The sequence below is a fragment of the Hipposideros armiger genome, unplaced genomic scaffold, assembly GCF_001890085.2.
Source record: "Hipposideros armiger isolate ML-2016 unplaced genomic scaffold, ASM189008v1 scaffold_46, whole genome shotgun sequence".
Classification (NCBI taxonomy): Eukaryota; Metazoa; Chordata; class Mammalia; order Chiroptera; family Hipposideridae; genus Hipposideros; species Hipposideros armiger.
This window is the reverse complement of record NW_017731396.1, coordinates 3581874-3598371: the sequence shown is the minus strand read 5'-3', so window position 1 is coordinate 3598371 and position 16498 is coordinate 3581874. Positions and strand designations below refer to the sequence as shown.

The following is a 16498-nucleotide window of genomic DNA, read 5'->3' as shown; positions in this document are numbered from 1 at the left end:
TGAGCAGAGGGAACGCGGGGACCCCCAGCTGCTTCCCGGGCCCAGCTCAGCTGCCAGCAAACTCCTGGGCTTGGACTGTTTTGACTTGAGTCAGTGAAGCTGAAATATTGAGTCACAACGGCCCTAAACTTCATTACCAGCTCTTAACACAGATTACTAAGGGAAAAAAAGTTGCTTTTAATTGCTTTTCCCCGATTAGCATTTCTGGGGAAGAAACTAGTGATTAATTACACCTTCCCTCCTCTCACCCACCCTGGCCACAGTGGTTCCCCCCGTCCCCCCCTCCCCAGGCTACTATAAGAAGGCTGAGTGTCAGAAAGGCTCCTGCTCCTGAGGGGCCAGGAAACCAAAGCGGAGAGAAAGGCTGGGTGGTGCCAGGAAGTGAGGAGCATGTCCAGGACTGATTTACTAGAGAACGGTGTGGGCGGCCCAGGAGGGTGGCCATCCAAGGGTCCTGGTGAAGGTGGGCTGCAAAGGTCCCCCCTACTGGCAACTCATGCCTCAGGTGTGGCTTCCTCTGAGCCGAAGGACTTTCACCTGGACCAGGTGGACTACACCTGGGTAGATTCTAGAAAGCTGGGAGAAGACAGAACGGGAGTAGCCTGAAGATCTGTAAGAGAAGACTCATTCACAGCCGCTGGGACTCCTCGCGTGTGAAACCTGACATCGCTTCTCAGACGCCAGCAAGTTCTCCCTGCGGAGGTTCCAAGGTCATGGGGATGGAAGCCGGGCAGACGTGCCTCTCCCTTTGTTCACAAGACATTAACCCTCCCAGAGCCATGGGCCGCTGTCCCCTTTGGGACGACCAAGTCACCAAACAAGGAAAGGCCCCTGGGTAGCTCCAGGCAGGGCAGGTGCTGCCAGCCCCTCCCAACTCCTCTCTCCTTGGGTCTGTGCCTGGTGGAACCCAGGGGCTTCCCGACTCTGCTAAGAAGGCGGAAGGCACCAGGGAGAACTGAAGACGGAGGCCCAGGGCGGGGATGTCGGCAACATCAAGCAGAATTCTTACAGATTAGAAACCAGGCGGTGTAATCACTCTTCCCAAACCATCTCCCCATCACATTTCCGCCCGGCCCAAAGGGGCTGTGACCTTGGAGCCTACTCATCCTCCCAAGCAGGGTGTCACCCAGGGGTGGGGAGGACTTGGTCCCCCACTCCCCTCAGCCAGCACCTCCCCTTCCTGTGCCCTCCCCTCCACACCCCCACCCCGGCTGTGTGCTCTGGAGGAGCCAGCCCCACATCAGATCAAAGCCCTGGAGGACGAAGTTAGAACTGTCCAGTCCAGTTATGAGCGAAGGCCACGATCTAGTGCAGGCCAAGGAGGCAGCAGCCGAAGAACCTCCCACGCATGCACAGACACACGCCTGCCCACCCAGACACACCCTCCCCCAGGGCTCAGCCCCTTGTTTTGATGCCAGCCAGCAGACACACCCAGGAAGACTGGCTGCCCCCTCCTTGGAGTCAAGCGGAGGCACCAGGTGCACGCTTGGGACATCCCTGTCACCCCCCGCACACACACAAGACGTCACCAGCCTGCTCCCTCCTCTCACTCCCCCTGGGGTCAGGCCTCCAGAGCTTTCCTGGAGGGCTGAGCTGGCCCATATGGCTGGGAATATGCTGCCAGCATGGGCAAGTACTCACTGGGGCCCTCGCAACCGGCAGTGACAGCTTCACGCTTGCTGTAGCCGGGACTCTGGCTTGCTGTTTGGGTTGTGCAGTGCCTACCCAGGGGGGCCAGGGATCTAGTTCTAGTATAACTGGGATTGTCTGCCCCATTCTGGCCTAAGCAGAAGATACCAGGACCCAAGAGAATGGAGCCTCGTGTCAGAGGCTCTGGAAAAAGGGACGGTGGCCCAGGTCAAATCTGACGGGGTACCTATGGCAATTCGCACCCTGCATTGTACAAAGACTTTCCACGTGGAAAGACTGCTAGGGTCCCTGCCCATAAGCTGGGGCTGGAGGTTATGTTGGACCCATGGAAATGAGGAGCTCTTAGAGAAACCCATTGCTCAGTTCTGTATGTCCGGGCACACAGGGAAGGTACACAGAAGCTTAGCCCTTGAGAACACAGATCACATGTAAAGCCACAGTGAGAGGAACTATGGGAGCTTCTAGGCCAACCTCAGGCCCCGCACAGAACCCGTGGAGCAAAGGCACAAAACAGGCTTTGGTGTTGAGATCGGGCCATGAGAGAGAGACGAAGGGCCACACGTCAGGGGGCCGGGAATGCTGGAGTCACCCTGGGGTCTTTCCTTTACCCTGTCAGTCCATCAGCAAGTCCTATTAACTCTCCCTCTAAACACAGGAGGGCTCTGCCCCCTTCTCTCCATTTCCACTTTCTCTTCTCAGCCACTCACTCCAGTGCAGCACCTCCCCTCTGGCCTCCTGTGTCTCCCCTTGTCATCATCCGATCCGTTCTCCCCACAGCAGCCCCAGCCATCTTTTTAAAACAAAAATCAGATCACTTTACCTCCCTGCTTAAAACCCTCCAGTGGCTTCTTGTCACCCTAAGCCCTATGCACCCCGGCCCCAGCCCTGTCCCCCTGCCAGCCACTGGTACCTTCTTCCTGCTCACCAAATGTACTGAGCTCATCCCACCTCAGGACCTCTAGACCAGCTGCGCTCTCTGTGGAATGTTCTTCCACCTGCTCTTTGGATGGTTGTCTGCTTCCTATCCTTTGATCTCCGCTGTCACCTCCTCAAAGAGGTCTCCACTGACTGCCCAGTAACCTCCCACCACCTCATCCTATGTCCATTCTGCACTAATGGTTTCCTTGTTCTTTTGTGGGTTTGTTTATTGTCTGCTTGCCCACCCAGAACTCCATGACAGCCAGGGCTGTCTTGTCCACTCTGTCCCCTGTGACCGGCAGACCCCAGGCCCTCCAACCCTAGGCCCTCCGTAACTGAAGAATACATATAACCAGATCTTCCACGGCGGAGCCAGAAAGGGAGAATCTGAGCTAGACAGGATCAGGCCTATGGACCAGGCACAGACTCGCCCCCTCGCCCACACTCTGATGTCATGAAGCAGGATACCTCTGAGACCATGGGTCACCCTTGCCACAGAGGACCCCAGCCTGTGGCCAGACCCAGTGCCTGGAGAGGGCTAGGTGAGCAAGGAGGGGCTCAGCCACGACAGTCCCTTTCGGAGCCCTCAAGCGTTCCCAAGCTTCATTATGAAGCCGGCTAACGCCAGGATGCAGGAGTCCCACAGGACTTGTGGGGCCCAAACCCTGTGCCGGGTGCAAATCCCAGCTGGCACAGCCCCTGGGAGTCAGCACTGAGTGGAAACTTCGGAAAGGGAAAAACTAATGGGCATGTTTTGCCAAGGGAACAAAGAAAACAAAAAGCCTGCCACTGAGAACAGAACAGGTAAGCGTCCCCCCTCGGTGGGAGAGCCACGGGCACTTTGGCAACCTGCTCACGTGCAGGACACAGCGGGGCTGGGGAGCCCCTCATCCAGAAGCTCGAAGACCCGTGGGCCTGCCATCCCAGGACCCATGCTCCTCGAGGAAGCAGAGGCGGCAAGAAAAACCCAGGAAGGCATGGGGACTGCAGGTGCTGGTGCCGAAACCCGGCCAGACAGCTGTGCTACCAGCGGTCTCCACAGCCCCACCACCATCAGAGACAACATCGGCACAGCTCAAGCATGGACAGACCCGCTCCTGGAGCGTGATCGCGTTCTGGACACCAGGAAAAAAGGGTCTTAGCTACACGGATACTCCACAACAGCAACCAAAGGCCACATTTACATCTGATTTGCAAATTCAGGGGCTGTGTCTAAGGCTTCTGCTCGTCCCCGAGGTGGCATGGCCTGAAATGAAGCTGGCCTACAGCTTTGGGGAACTCTCAAACCCCAGGGGGCACCAAGGCGCCCATCTCTGCAAGTGCTTTCTACCTGCAAGTTCAAAGTCCAGAGTTGCAGAGGCTGGCCATGAAGGGAGGGGCAGGACACACCTGCCCATGGCGCCCATGGAGAGGGAGGGGGCAGGAGGGTGACCCAGGGCCACTGACTCCTGTCTGGCACACGCCGGAGGGGTGGCCCCCAGCCTTGACGTCCCAGCCAGTCTCTAGGCCTTCAGCTCAACCCCTGCCCTAAGACACTGCCCATCAACTCTACCAACACCCAACTCCTCTAGGCTGGTTCCCTTGGGATCTTAAGAGAACACTGAACAATGACCAATATGTGATAAGTCGCCTGCCATGTGTTAACCCCCTACCCCAAAAACCACATTTGACACCTGCAGGTAAATACCTGACATTACCAGCCCCTTGGACTACTCAGCCCTGGCATATGTGACCTGCCTTAGATAAGGGGTGATTTCCGAGCCTGGATTAAAAGACACCTGTGGCTTCTCCTCTAAGGTGGGTCCTACCTGGGCTGGAGGCCCACCTGACAGAGCCCCAACAAGTACACATGAGCTCCAAGCGGGGCAGCAGCCTCTGGATGTGCAGAGAGGCTGGACCTACCATTCACAGAGATGGCGCTGAGAAATGACCTGTTGCTTAGCTCCAGGGGTGGTGTCTGCTAGGGCACAGGCCTCATCTGGGGTACCTGCACACTGTGGGCACGTTTCAGTGTCATATAGTGAGCGGTAATGCTGGCAGGATTCTTAAAGGTCAGTTATTCCAATCTCTTTATTTTATGGGCGGGGAACCGTGATCCCAAAGGGAGAAAGCAGGGAGTCAACGGCGAAGCAAAGGCCAGCAGGTCCTGCTCCTTGGCCAGGGCTCTTTTCTCAAGCCTGCATTTTTCTCACTGTCACCTCGGGTGCCTGAGCTACCACCATCCAGAGGAAGGCCTGGGCAGTGCCTCCCCTAAGGAGGAACCCGCCAACCCCCACTTCCCAGTGACGTATTGGGAATCTGGAACAGCTACCTTTGCACCCCAAGAGGCTGGGGTCTGAAGTCCATTCCAAAGCACACCACTGGAGCTGCAGGACCCCCTTCTACGGGAGGGGCTGATGGCCGTGACAGCTGCAAGGGCGGATGGGGTGGCGAGGGCCTTTGCCTTCAGTCAGCAACGCCTGTTTGCCTACCAAAATGAGAAAGGAAAACGGGTTATTAGGCTACAGTTGAGACCCACAAAGCTACTCCAGAGAGAAGGGCAATGGAAGGTACGGTTCTGACACCTTGTGCAGTAACCAGCCAGCAAGGTAAGAGATTCTCGGACCCGCCTGCCAGCCGGCAGACGGCAGTGCTGTGGTGCGTGCCATGCGTGACCCTATGACCAATGTACCCTTTGCACAACTATTAGCCAATTACCACGCAGCTGTTGCTCCTAACAAAAGAATCAAACGTAGAAACAATAATAGACCAATCAGCTGCCACCCCAGGTAACAAGAGAGTGATCACACCCAAGGCTTCGTAGTCGGCACCAGGGGTGAAAGGTCGGCCTGACAGTGGATCAAGCCAACACTGGAAACCAGATCAGACCTACGCAACTGAACCAACCCTGGGGCTCCCCAGCCTCCCGCTCCCTCCAGACTTTCCCTTGGTCAGCTCCCAGCTGCTCCTGTGACCGCCCCTCACCCCCCATGGCCTTATGGGAGTCTCTAAAAATGGAATCCACAGGTGTCTCTGCAGCTACCCAGGATGGTGACTTTGGCTTCTTCTCTTTTCCTTTCCTCCTCTCCTCTGGTGCTCTGCCATTGCACCCCATAAAAAAGAGACGAGAGTGTGTGCACATACCCTGAAAGGGGGCTGTTGAGATTCATTTGTTATAGGTGTCGGTGGGCCAAAAAAAAGTGGCCAAAGAAAGTTGGTGCCCTGCTACCGGCAACCTTTGTGTCAATTTAAGCAAATATTGTGGTGTTTCCATGGTGATTCCTGTTTTGAATATCCACTACACTCACTTTTTAAAGGGCTTTTCCTGTTTGCGTTTCAACTTCAAACCTGTAAATATTTTCAGCCTTTTTAGAAAAATTAGCCCATGTGCGTGCAAACACAAACACACTACTGACCTCAGTGCACAGCCTCCCAGACCTGGAGGTCTAGCTGCATGGGTGTGACGGTGGGGTGCAGGGGCTCTCTGTCTGCTCCCACACCCACCCTGCATAAGGGGCTGGCATCAGGGAGGGTGGTGGCTGGAATTCCGGTCCTTTCCTTCCCCCCTTGGCTGGGGGATTGCGGCATCCACAGCGCCTGTGTGTTCCCAAAGCGTGTGAGTGGGCTCGGCCCTGACTCTACAGTGTGGCATGGTGTGGGCAGCTGCCCAGCAGGTTCTGCAACTTGGCCCAGCCCTAGGATACCCCAGCACCTCCCTGGAGTGCACGAAGCCCTCCTCTCCTGCCTCCCAAGGTTGGGTCATCCATGGAAGGGGGAGTTGGCGCTTTGAAGGCAAGAGTTTCCAGTGTCAGCTGTACCCCACATCGGCTCTGGGGCAATGCCACCGAGACCCGCTCCCTGGGGGAAGCCATCAGGCAGGGCCAGTGACAGTGGTCCTGGGCTTCGATCAGCCCAGCTCCCACCCCACCCTTCAGCAGCAGACAGGGTTAACAGCAGGTTTCCTGGTTCCCATGGATTCCCGCCAGGCCCCTAATGTGAGTTTCGTGTGATTTGGGGGAAGTGGATTTCCTTTGTTTTCCAGTTTGGGAATATTTTTTCTTTAAAAAAAAGGAAAAAACACTTTAATGGGAACTTCAGGGCCACTGGGAGACTCACTGCTCTGGACTGTGACACTCCCCTGCTTGTTGGTCTAGAATCCACCGAACCCCTGGGCAGCCCATCCACCAGCCAAGCACCTCTGAGATAGAGGAAGGGGTGGCTGGGACCACCTACCGCTCCCCACCCTCAGAACACTCTTCTGCTGGGGGGGCTCTCCTCCAATGCCCATCGGAATGACCCCTGCCCCACCTGAGAGCCGGCATCTCATCCAGGGCCCGACACTCCCCCTTCCCAGGCATACACATTTCCCCAGACAAAAGGTCAAGACAAACGCTCCCACCTCCCTGACTCCTGGCAAGCAACTCGAGAGACTGGAGTCTGACCACAATGAAGGGTGAACATGAACGATACCAGGGTCTTATGTCCTGGCTCTGAAGGGGACTCTCGTCACAGGGGAAGAGGGTGTTCCGGGTCCCAGTGAGGCCCTTGTCTGGCCTCCTCCAGCCGAGGGAGAGGCATGTCCAGGGCAGACGGAGCCTCTCAGCTTTGGCAGCAAGAACCACTGAATCCAGGGTGTGGCCAGGCCTCCTCCTCCTCCTCCTCCTCCTCCTCTTCTTCAGTCTTCCCCATTCCTGCCATCCTTCAGCCCTGCCAGGGTGTGGCCTCGCTCAGGGACTGTCCCCAACCAGGTGGCCTGACCCATTTACCAAACCAGGGCACAGGCCCCGGGGCCTGCCATGGACAGGGCCCTCCCACGGCACAGGCCCCGGGCGCCGTGGCAGCGGCAGGAATCCTGGTCAGGAGGTGTTGAGCCCAGAGGATGGAGCTCTCTGGCCAGCAGCTCTGGGTGAAGGCGTGAGAGCCATGTGTAGTTACAGAAATAACACTGGGCTGAGAATCAGAAGACATGTTCCCAGTTCTGACTCCCAGTTCTGCCACTCGACTCGCCGTGAGCCCACGGACAAGCTGTCTCATCTCCCCAGGGCCCCGTGTCCTCACTGGTCAAATGGAGATAGCGCCTTCTGCCCTCCTACCTAGCAGCTGGGGCGGGTGAGCAACAACAAGACATGAAAGGTGTTAACAGTGCTCCAGAAATGGTCTCGATCGCCCTCTTCTTCCACATCTCTTCAAGGTCACCTTCCAGAATCTACCCCAAGCAGGCCCACAGGCCCCTCTACCCTGCTCCTCATGCATCCTTCACTGCGGCGTTTAAATCCGTACCAGACTAAAGTCATTTGTTCACAAGTCTGTCTCCACCACTGGATTTTTCACTCCTCAAGGGCAGAGACAAGGTCCTAATTATCTGTGCGTCCCCAGCATTTAGCACAGCAGCTGGCCCACAGTGGGCAGTGTGAGCGTTTACGGAACTGAACTAGTGGTCCCCGATTTCACGTCAGAATCAGATGGGCCTGGGCAGCTCCATCCCTCTCCAAGGACAAAATACTTGGCTGGTTACTTTCACGCTCCATTCTGTTTAGTTCCCCTAATCCCCGAACAACCTGCGTCTTGGTCTCTCCCCTCCTCCACAAGCACCAGGAATTAATAGCCCTCAGGTTCAAGGGAACTGCTGGGTTACTTGATCCTCCTCCGAATTCCAATAAGAGTTGACCAGGCACCTACTGTGTGCCAGGGAGCATGCTAAGGCTAGAGGGCACCCGGGATGAGTGGTTTTCACCCTCTGCCAATAGGCCTGTGTGAGAGCTAACTGGATGTCTCCTATTCTCCAAGCACCATGCTAAGTGCTGTACACACGTGATGGCACCGAATCTTTACGATACAGGGGAGGAAGGATTATGGTCCCTGTGGACAGGTTAGGAAGGGCAGGCACAGAAATACGACAGGTTAGGAAGGGCCAAAGGTCACAGCTCACAAGTCCTGCAGCCAGGGCTAGGCTGCCAGCTCTGACGGGCTCCGGGTTCCGAGGCCCAACTCACTTCAAAGTTCCTCTTCGTCCCCACCCAGAATCTCAGCACCCACCCACACCTAATGCTATTGCCCCTCCTGAATCTCAGTTCTGCCCTCCAAACAGGTCTCCATCAAATCCCAGAAAGCACCTGAGACCACAGCCAGAGGGAAGGCAGAGGCACGCTCAGGTGCTGCCTTCTAGCTGGGCTCTAAGCGCAGGAAGGTGAGGCCTACCGTGACGCACCTGGTGAGCAGGAGAACCCCTGAACCCACCTGGTAAATGGGGTCCAGGCTGAGGGCATGGAGGGGGGAGGGGCTGAGCCACCCATCGCTACCTGTCATCTGACACGACGGGGACAAGAAAGCCACCCAGGAGCGGGCCGCTCTAAGTCAGGAGGTCTTGTGGGGATGAGACAACTTCCATTTATTCTCTCCAGACAAGGGGCAAGCTAAGGGGCTTTATTTATCCTGGGGTGGGAGTCGGGGGACAGATTTATGCTGCCTCCCCCACACAGGGACCTCCTACTGCATCTGCCTCAGGATTAAGAAGCAGGGCCTCAAGAACCCCTGATTTTCACTTGGGTGAATGTGAGTGGGGGGCACCCATCACCTCCCCAAAGTTGGGAAGACACTGGGAGGGGGTGGTGGGAAAACATCCACGTGGAGAGGACAAGGGGATGGAAGATGAGGCCGGGGGTGGGGAGAGGACAGAGCCCTAATGAGTCGATTTCATAAACCACCCGGAGTGAAAACAGAAACACAGACGTGCACATTGCCCAACTCCAGGGCTGTATGGAAAAGGAAAAAAAAACACAATAAAAAAATCCACATCTTAATACAGAAATCCTACATGATGTGTTGTGGCACGAAAGTGTTTTTCACTGCATTTTTCATCTGTGATCTCACACAGCCTACGACGGGTACGCCCAACGCAGTAGGTATTTGATGGTAGGTACACAAACAGAGCAAACACATACACAATTAACCAAAACAAGGGCAGCAAATATTCCAAATGGCCCATGCTGGCATCTCATGGCTTCAGGTGGCCTCTGGAGATGGCTCTGCTGGCTCGGCAAATGGGGCCCTTTAGAACTCTGAGGGAGAAGAAAAAATGGGGCAAGAACACAGCTCCAGTGGAAGGAAACACATTCGGAATCCTCAGCGCTCCACAAGCAGTTCGCCCGGCCAGCTGGTTATGTGGCTTCTCTGCACTTCAGATGCTGTCCTGCTGCTGGCCGGGCACTGACAGGGGACCCCACACATCCCAGAGGCCCTTTGTGTGTCACTCACCCCACAGTTACTATCTGTCTCCTTTTTGTTCCACCCTTCCCCCTTTTTAATTGTTGGATGAGTTTACAGAGCTGTGTGCCAAAAACAATCCACTCTAGGGAACGGAGTTATACAAAAAAGGGCGTGGCGCCAGAGGGAGACAATATCCATGGAAACCACCACCTTTTCACAGCAGCCTAGGTGAAGCCAGGCTGAGGGGGATGGCGTGGGGGCGGGAAGATACGATCCACCCAGAGCAGGACCCCAGAAAATGCTGGGGTCGCTGAACCTGAGGGAGCCACGTATAGTGTGGAGGGTCAGGAAGTGGGGTCAGCAGGAGACCCCCACGAGGGCAGAACTGTTGGACCATGCACGAGCACACACATGGGTGTGCACACATGAGTACACACACACACACACACACACACACACATATGCCACCCCACCAGATCACTGGGACAGCATAACCTAGTGGTTAGCGTACAAGCTTTGGAGCTAGGCTGCCAGGTATGAACCCAGGCTCTGCCATTTACAAGCTGTATGACCCCGGGCAAATGACTTTAACCTCTCTGTGCCTCAGTTTCCCCATCCATAATATGGGGATGATAACAAATCAACAGACAAAATGAAGAGAAGGAGAGGGAGGTTCCCAGACTCTGCCACAGCAAGGGAAAACAACCGTTGATATTTATTAAACATAAGGATTTTAATACAGTAATACATATCCTCACCACAAGAACCCAAAGTGTAGGTTATTATCTCAACGGGGTAGTTGAGGAACTAAGACTCAGAGAGGGATGTGACCCACCCAAGGTCACACACTCGGAAGTGACGTGAACCCAGGCCTGTCTGACACTGCTCAGTAGACCACTTGGCGAGGAGAGGGAGCGGGCAGGGGTGGGGAGAAAGCAAGGGAGGGACGGGCTTTCAGGAGGTTCTCTGCCCAGACTGGACTGGGATGCACAGCAGCGGCACCCAGACACATGTTCCCCAAGCTCACAATGCAAAACGGGAATCCTCCGCGCGAGTGACAACAGATGGAAGGAACAAGGAGCAGGGAAAAGCTGAGGGGGCCAACAGGTCCAGGTGGCCGCATTCCTCCGTAGTTCCTGTCCCAGCCCTGACCCCAGCAGACCAACAAAGCCCTCTGACCCTTCCATCTGCCCAGGCAGGCATCTCCAGGATCAGGAGTCTTCAGAGGGCAAACAGCAGATCTTGGGGCCCACCTCCCAGACACAGAGGCCCAAAGCCTGGGAAAGGTCCTATTGCTGGGTCAGAATCCTGTAAACGATCCAACTGTCTGCCTTTCCAGAACCTAGGCAGTTCCCTAGACAGGGTGGGGCGAGGGGAGCATAAGGGAGCTATGGCCCCCCTATTGCACAGGCCTCCCCTATTGCAAGGACAGGCCCAGGGAGGCCTGGGAGGCTGAGAGCTGGAGTCACAGGCTACCAGCCCTGAGTGGTCTGATCTTCACCCTGCTCGGAGATGGAGCCCACGCAGGCTTGGTGGCTCAGCCCTTTCTGCCATCGACCACCCCAACTCATTCAGATATTTCCTCTCTCACTTGCTTTTTAAAAAAAATTTAATGTTCTCTATAATTCATCCATCCCAGAAGATAATCGATAGAGCCCGTAATGAAAATCTGAGCCATATTTTATGATCCGCTGCGAGCAGAAAGGGCCACATCAGCAGGTCCAGTTTCGGCTCTCCCTATCTGTCTTGCCCACTGCCCCGGGGATTACTTCCCTAGCCAGTCCTGCCCACAGCCTCCCACCCAGAGCTTTGCCCTCAGCCAGGGAGGAGGACTGCCCAGCTGGAAAAGAGCCTCAGGCCACCACCCGGGCACCGTGACGCCCACTCCACCAACCTAGGTCACAAGGATCATCACCTGCCTTTGCAAAGTCTCCCTGAAGCTGCCCCCCAACCTGGGACCCCAGCACCCCCACCCTGGAATCTCACAACTATCTTCAGTCAGAGCCCTTCTGGAAGCCTGAAGACCCTCACTGGGATCCGGAGGCCTGCACAGGTCTCAGGAGCCAGGCGAGCTCCCCACCATGGCATTCACTCGCCACCAAGAAAGGCCATTTGTTCCCTGGGGGCTCCCTGGGGCGGTTTCGTAATATACTGGGACCCTTCAGAGTCAGAGTCAGTGGAGAGCGGGTCACTATTGCTCATTATTACTACCTCAACCATGTCCCTCTTCTTCCTGGTCTCCGTCCTATGAGGTGAAGGGTGCAGATGAGCCAGGCTGAGGGATGCGCTAGGGGCTGAGGTGGGCAGCCCCCTCCTGTTCTGCCAGGGCCAACTCGGGGGAAAGCACAGCCCCGCTCCCTACCCTGGCACCACCACTGGAGGCCAATCAGCGGCGGGCGAGGCTCTGCTCCTCCCAGAATCCCTTGCTGCCTGGAACCAATCAGAGAGTGCTACATGCCAGTGCTGAGAAGGGCAACCCAAGTGGGCCCAGTCAGAGCCCAGAGCATGCTCCAACATCCCAGGAACAAAGACTCAAACCAATAAGAAGTGTGATTCAGCCCTGCCGTGGACTACTATGCAGCCATGAACAGACATTTACGGAAAGCAAGAAATTACCGTGGTTTGCCGTGTATGATGCACACCCACATTTTTGGCCCCAAACTTTCAGGGGAAAAAAAATCTTTCTTTTTAATTTTTTAAGTCCAATTTTTATTTGTTTACATTTAGGTACTTGTTTTTTTGTATTATAAAGGAATTTTAGCATTTATTTTTTAACATATTATGGTACAAGAAATTTTATGTAACAAATAATTACAGTACACATGAACAGACACAAGGTACAAGAAACTTTATGTACCGGTAACAAATTTATGATATTTACGCATCATAGAAGGCCAAAAACTCTTCGTCATGGCAAGTTCGTCATAAGTTCAACAAAACTGATTATCATATTCCAGGGTCTTATGTTGCATATGGATATTGTTATGATTTCTAGAGTTACACTTTTAACTCATAAGTATAAATAAAAGAATTAAAAACATTTATATAGATACGGAATTAGTACTACCCATGTATAATGTGCATCCTTATTTTTCCCTCACAAATATGAGCCAAAAAAGTGCGCATTATACACGGCAAAAGACGGTAATAAGTGAAAAAAAAAAACCTCAGACGACACCATTGGTTAGAATGCCATCCAATTGAAATTTTGGTACTGTCCAATATGTCAGCCACTGGCCATATGTGGCTATTGGGCACTTGAAATGTGAGGGGTGTGCCTGTGGAAACTGAAGTTTTTGTTTTATGTAATTTTGGTTCATTTAAGTTTAAATAGCCACATGTGACTAAAGGCTACTGTACTGCATGGCACAGGGTTAGATCATTTCATCAATATAAAAAAAATTTGTATTAAAAATTATCTTAGCGTATTCTCTCAAGGCAATGGCATACTCATTATTAACTACAATAACAGAAATAGTTAATGTTTAAGGGAGCTGTGTGGCAGGCTCAGTGCTCAGTATTTTATTTGGATCATCACACTGAATCCTGACCACCCTGCAAGGTTATTATCCCCACTTTATAGATGAGGAAACTGAGCTCCAGCAATTTTAAGTGACTCACCCCAAGTCACACCACTGGGTGACAAAGCCGGGGCACAAACCCAGGTCTCTCTGTTCCCCTAAACCCATACTTTCAACAACCACACTACATATTTTAAAATGATTTTCTTCACGCTGTTTTGTATTTTCCAATGAGCCACAAGCATGAGTTATCATCAGGGAGAAAAATGTGTTCTTTTAAAAGACCCTATAAAGAGGCAAATCCTTCTTCCCCAGGAGAGGAATGTATGGAGAGGTGACCGGGGCCCTTGGCCAATTGGGCCTCCAGCTTTTGGATGGGGAAGGAGAAGGCATTGTGGTCACTTGAGGGACTCTCTGTCCCTCAAGCTTCTTCTGCCTAGATGTCCGGCACTCAGGAGGCCCGGGGTCTGCAGACCACGCTGGACCTATGATTCTCCAGCAGCCAAGCTGCCAGTGGGATCCAGTTTCCTCCCAGCCCCACCCCGGAGTCAGTTCCTGACAAGTTTCTCAGCAGTTTTGCAATCATCATCATTCAGGTCTACATCTTTAAACAGGCAGCAGGCCGTGGGGCTGTCTGCAAAAGACAGCGTGCGCCATTCTTACTGTGGGCTACCCTTTCCCACCACCTTCGAGAAGAGCCAGGGAACTCCGGGCCAGCAGCCCAAGCCTGAGACACACTGTCCGCCCTCTGGGGGCCTGGAGAAGCTGGTTTTCCCAAGAGGGACAGGCACTGCCCTCATTCACCTCCCCCTTGGGATTGCATCTAGGTTCAGAGCAAGGGAGGCAGAGAGAATCCCCTTGAAAGATCCGTGATGAAAGAAGTCGCCCCAGCAAGAACAGAGCCCAGCTAGAGATGGAATCAGGAAAAGTTCCAAGTTGGCTTTGCTTGTTTTCCATAGCACTAAGTGGGGTGTAGGGGACAGGGAGCGATTGACCCCACTTGGTCTGGTTTCCATTTCAGCCTGTTTTTTGTTTTTGTTTTTTTTTCCCCTGACATGCACAGATTGTTCTGGTTTCGGGGTAGGCAGGAGAAATGTCCTTACTTCGGATATTTTTTTATTACTATTATTATGGATTTTTGGTTCCCTGCTGTCTGCAGTTCTCTGTCCTTTCCAATCTACCTTAAGTTCCCCTTGGATTTATATATTTATTTTTAGGGTTGGTTTCAGGTGCTTCTAGTTTATCAAACAATCAGCCCTGTGAGGTACGCTGGGTGTTTCCAGAAATTACATCACAAAAAATCATGCAATTAAAGTGTAAGGGGAAAAAAAAACATAGCTGTTGCCTAATTTTGTATTTTAATTAGCGACTTATTGTAAACGTAGACTTTTAAAATGGAGGCGCCTGAGCAAAGCCAGTAAACAAGTTTTCCTAATGAATTAATTTCACCTCTTCCTCCTCCTCCTCCTCCTCCTCCTCCTCCTCCTCCTCCTCACCAGCTCAACTGTCATCTTCCAGATTTTCTTTGCCCTCCTTTTTTCTCTATCTCACTTCTTAATCCTTGCCCAACACGTATTCGAAAAAGAATGCCCTCAAATAAAACCGGGAACCCTGGCACCCAGGACTCCTACAGGAGCCCAGGCTGGAATGATTATGGAAGAAGCCTCGACGTCGAGGTTCCTGGCCGAGGATCTAGCATGAAGTTTGCCGCTGCACCCCTTGCCCTGTCCCCAGCCCTGCTTCACCGCTGCCAAAGCCCTGTCTGCTGGGTCCCAGAGATGCCTCTGCTCCTGTGAGTGCCCTGGGCTCAGGAAGGGAGACAGGGAAAGCCCAGTGCAGCGCTGACTGCCAAGGCAACGGCCAGCGGGTGGAGACGTGGGACACCTGGGCCCGAGCAGGTGAGAAGACCTGGAGAGAGAGGTAAGCTCCGGTGTTGTGAAACCCACGGGACCTCGGGGTGTCTGGAGGAAGGAGGAGAAGGGGCATGGGAAGGAGAAAGCAGATGGAGCCTGTAGCCAGAGAAAGAGGAGCTTCAATTAGGAGGGTCTGTCCAGGTCACACGGTAGCTCGGAGAAAGAACAGCTCCATCAGTCCCAGGCACCCCCAGGAGGGGAGGTACATGCAGGCCACCGCTGTGGGCCAAACTGCCACCATTAGCGTAGAGTCATGCTCCTCCCTCATGGAAAGTTCCCAGCTTGCGGGGCCAGGGAAGTCAGCTAATTTGCCTCTTTGAGCCTCGTTTCTGGGAAAGAAGGATGAGATAGGGGGCAGCATTCACTGCTCTCTGTTCAGTCCTGAAGGGGAGACAAGCCTCGGATGTCCCACAGAAGGGAAGACCCCTGGAAGCTGCCTCTGCCCCACATCAGGAGTGGATACTACTGAGCGCCTCCATGTTCACTGGGTCATCATAAAAAGGGCCGGTGACCACTCAGAGCCCCGGACAGGAACACGCCTCCTCCAAGAGCTGTCATCTCCAAAACCAACGCAGAGACACAGTGGAGGAACAGGTTTGCTTTATGGGCTCTCCTGGGGCGAGCCAGGGTATTCAGCATCCTGAGCGAAACCCCGCAGTGGCCATTTTTATCCTGAGCAGGAGGAATCATAATGGTGGGCTCAGAAAAGGCTGTCGTTCCCCTGATCACTCCCATCTCAGACCATCTTCAAGCTGGGACCCACCTTGCCTCCGATGCTAAGACCAATGCCCTGCAGTATAGCAGGTGGCCTCCTGACCACACTGGCGGTGGGGTGGGCCACTCAAGAAGGCCCTGGAACACCTGGTGGCAGAATCCTGGCCCTCACTCACTAAGATTCCCAAAGAGAGGAAGGAAGAACCAGAGAGGAAGGGGCTGGCCCTCCATGTCATCGTGCACCGGTGGGAACCCAGACCCAACCCCACGACAGATCCTGCTCGGTTTCAGCTTCAATCGGAAAGGAAAGCTCCCATCAAACATGGGCTGGGCAGGGATGTGGGCACTGAGATTAGGAATTTGGAAAACCATCTGAGGAAGCTGGCCCTGGGAAGACAGCAACAGGATTTAATACCTTATCCCGGCTGTCTGGTAAACACCCTGAACCATCCCCGCACTCCGTTAGGCAGCCTCGGATCCTCAGGTGTGCCGGCGACGGGCAGGTAGAGACAGACGTGGGCAGAGACAGGAAGGGAGGGAGTGTGGGCCTGGGGGGAGGGGTGGGGGAGGAGCTGGCCTGGGAGGATAGGATGGGTG

The 16498-nt window shown here is 54.1% G+C and overlaps 1 long non-coding RNA gene across 1 annotated transcript in view; it reads right to left on the bottom strand.

The window, feature by feature from the left end:
• Positions 1-16498, bottom strand: part of LOC109381300 (uncharacterized) — an 83699-nt gene that overhangs the window by 45215 nt on the left and 21986 nt on the right. The window contains exon 2 of the long non-coding RNA XR_002123690.1: positions 4880-5035. This is a non-coding gene — a long non-coding RNA (uncharacterized LOC109381300). The remainder of the gene's footprint in view (positions 1-4879; positions 5036-16498) is intronic.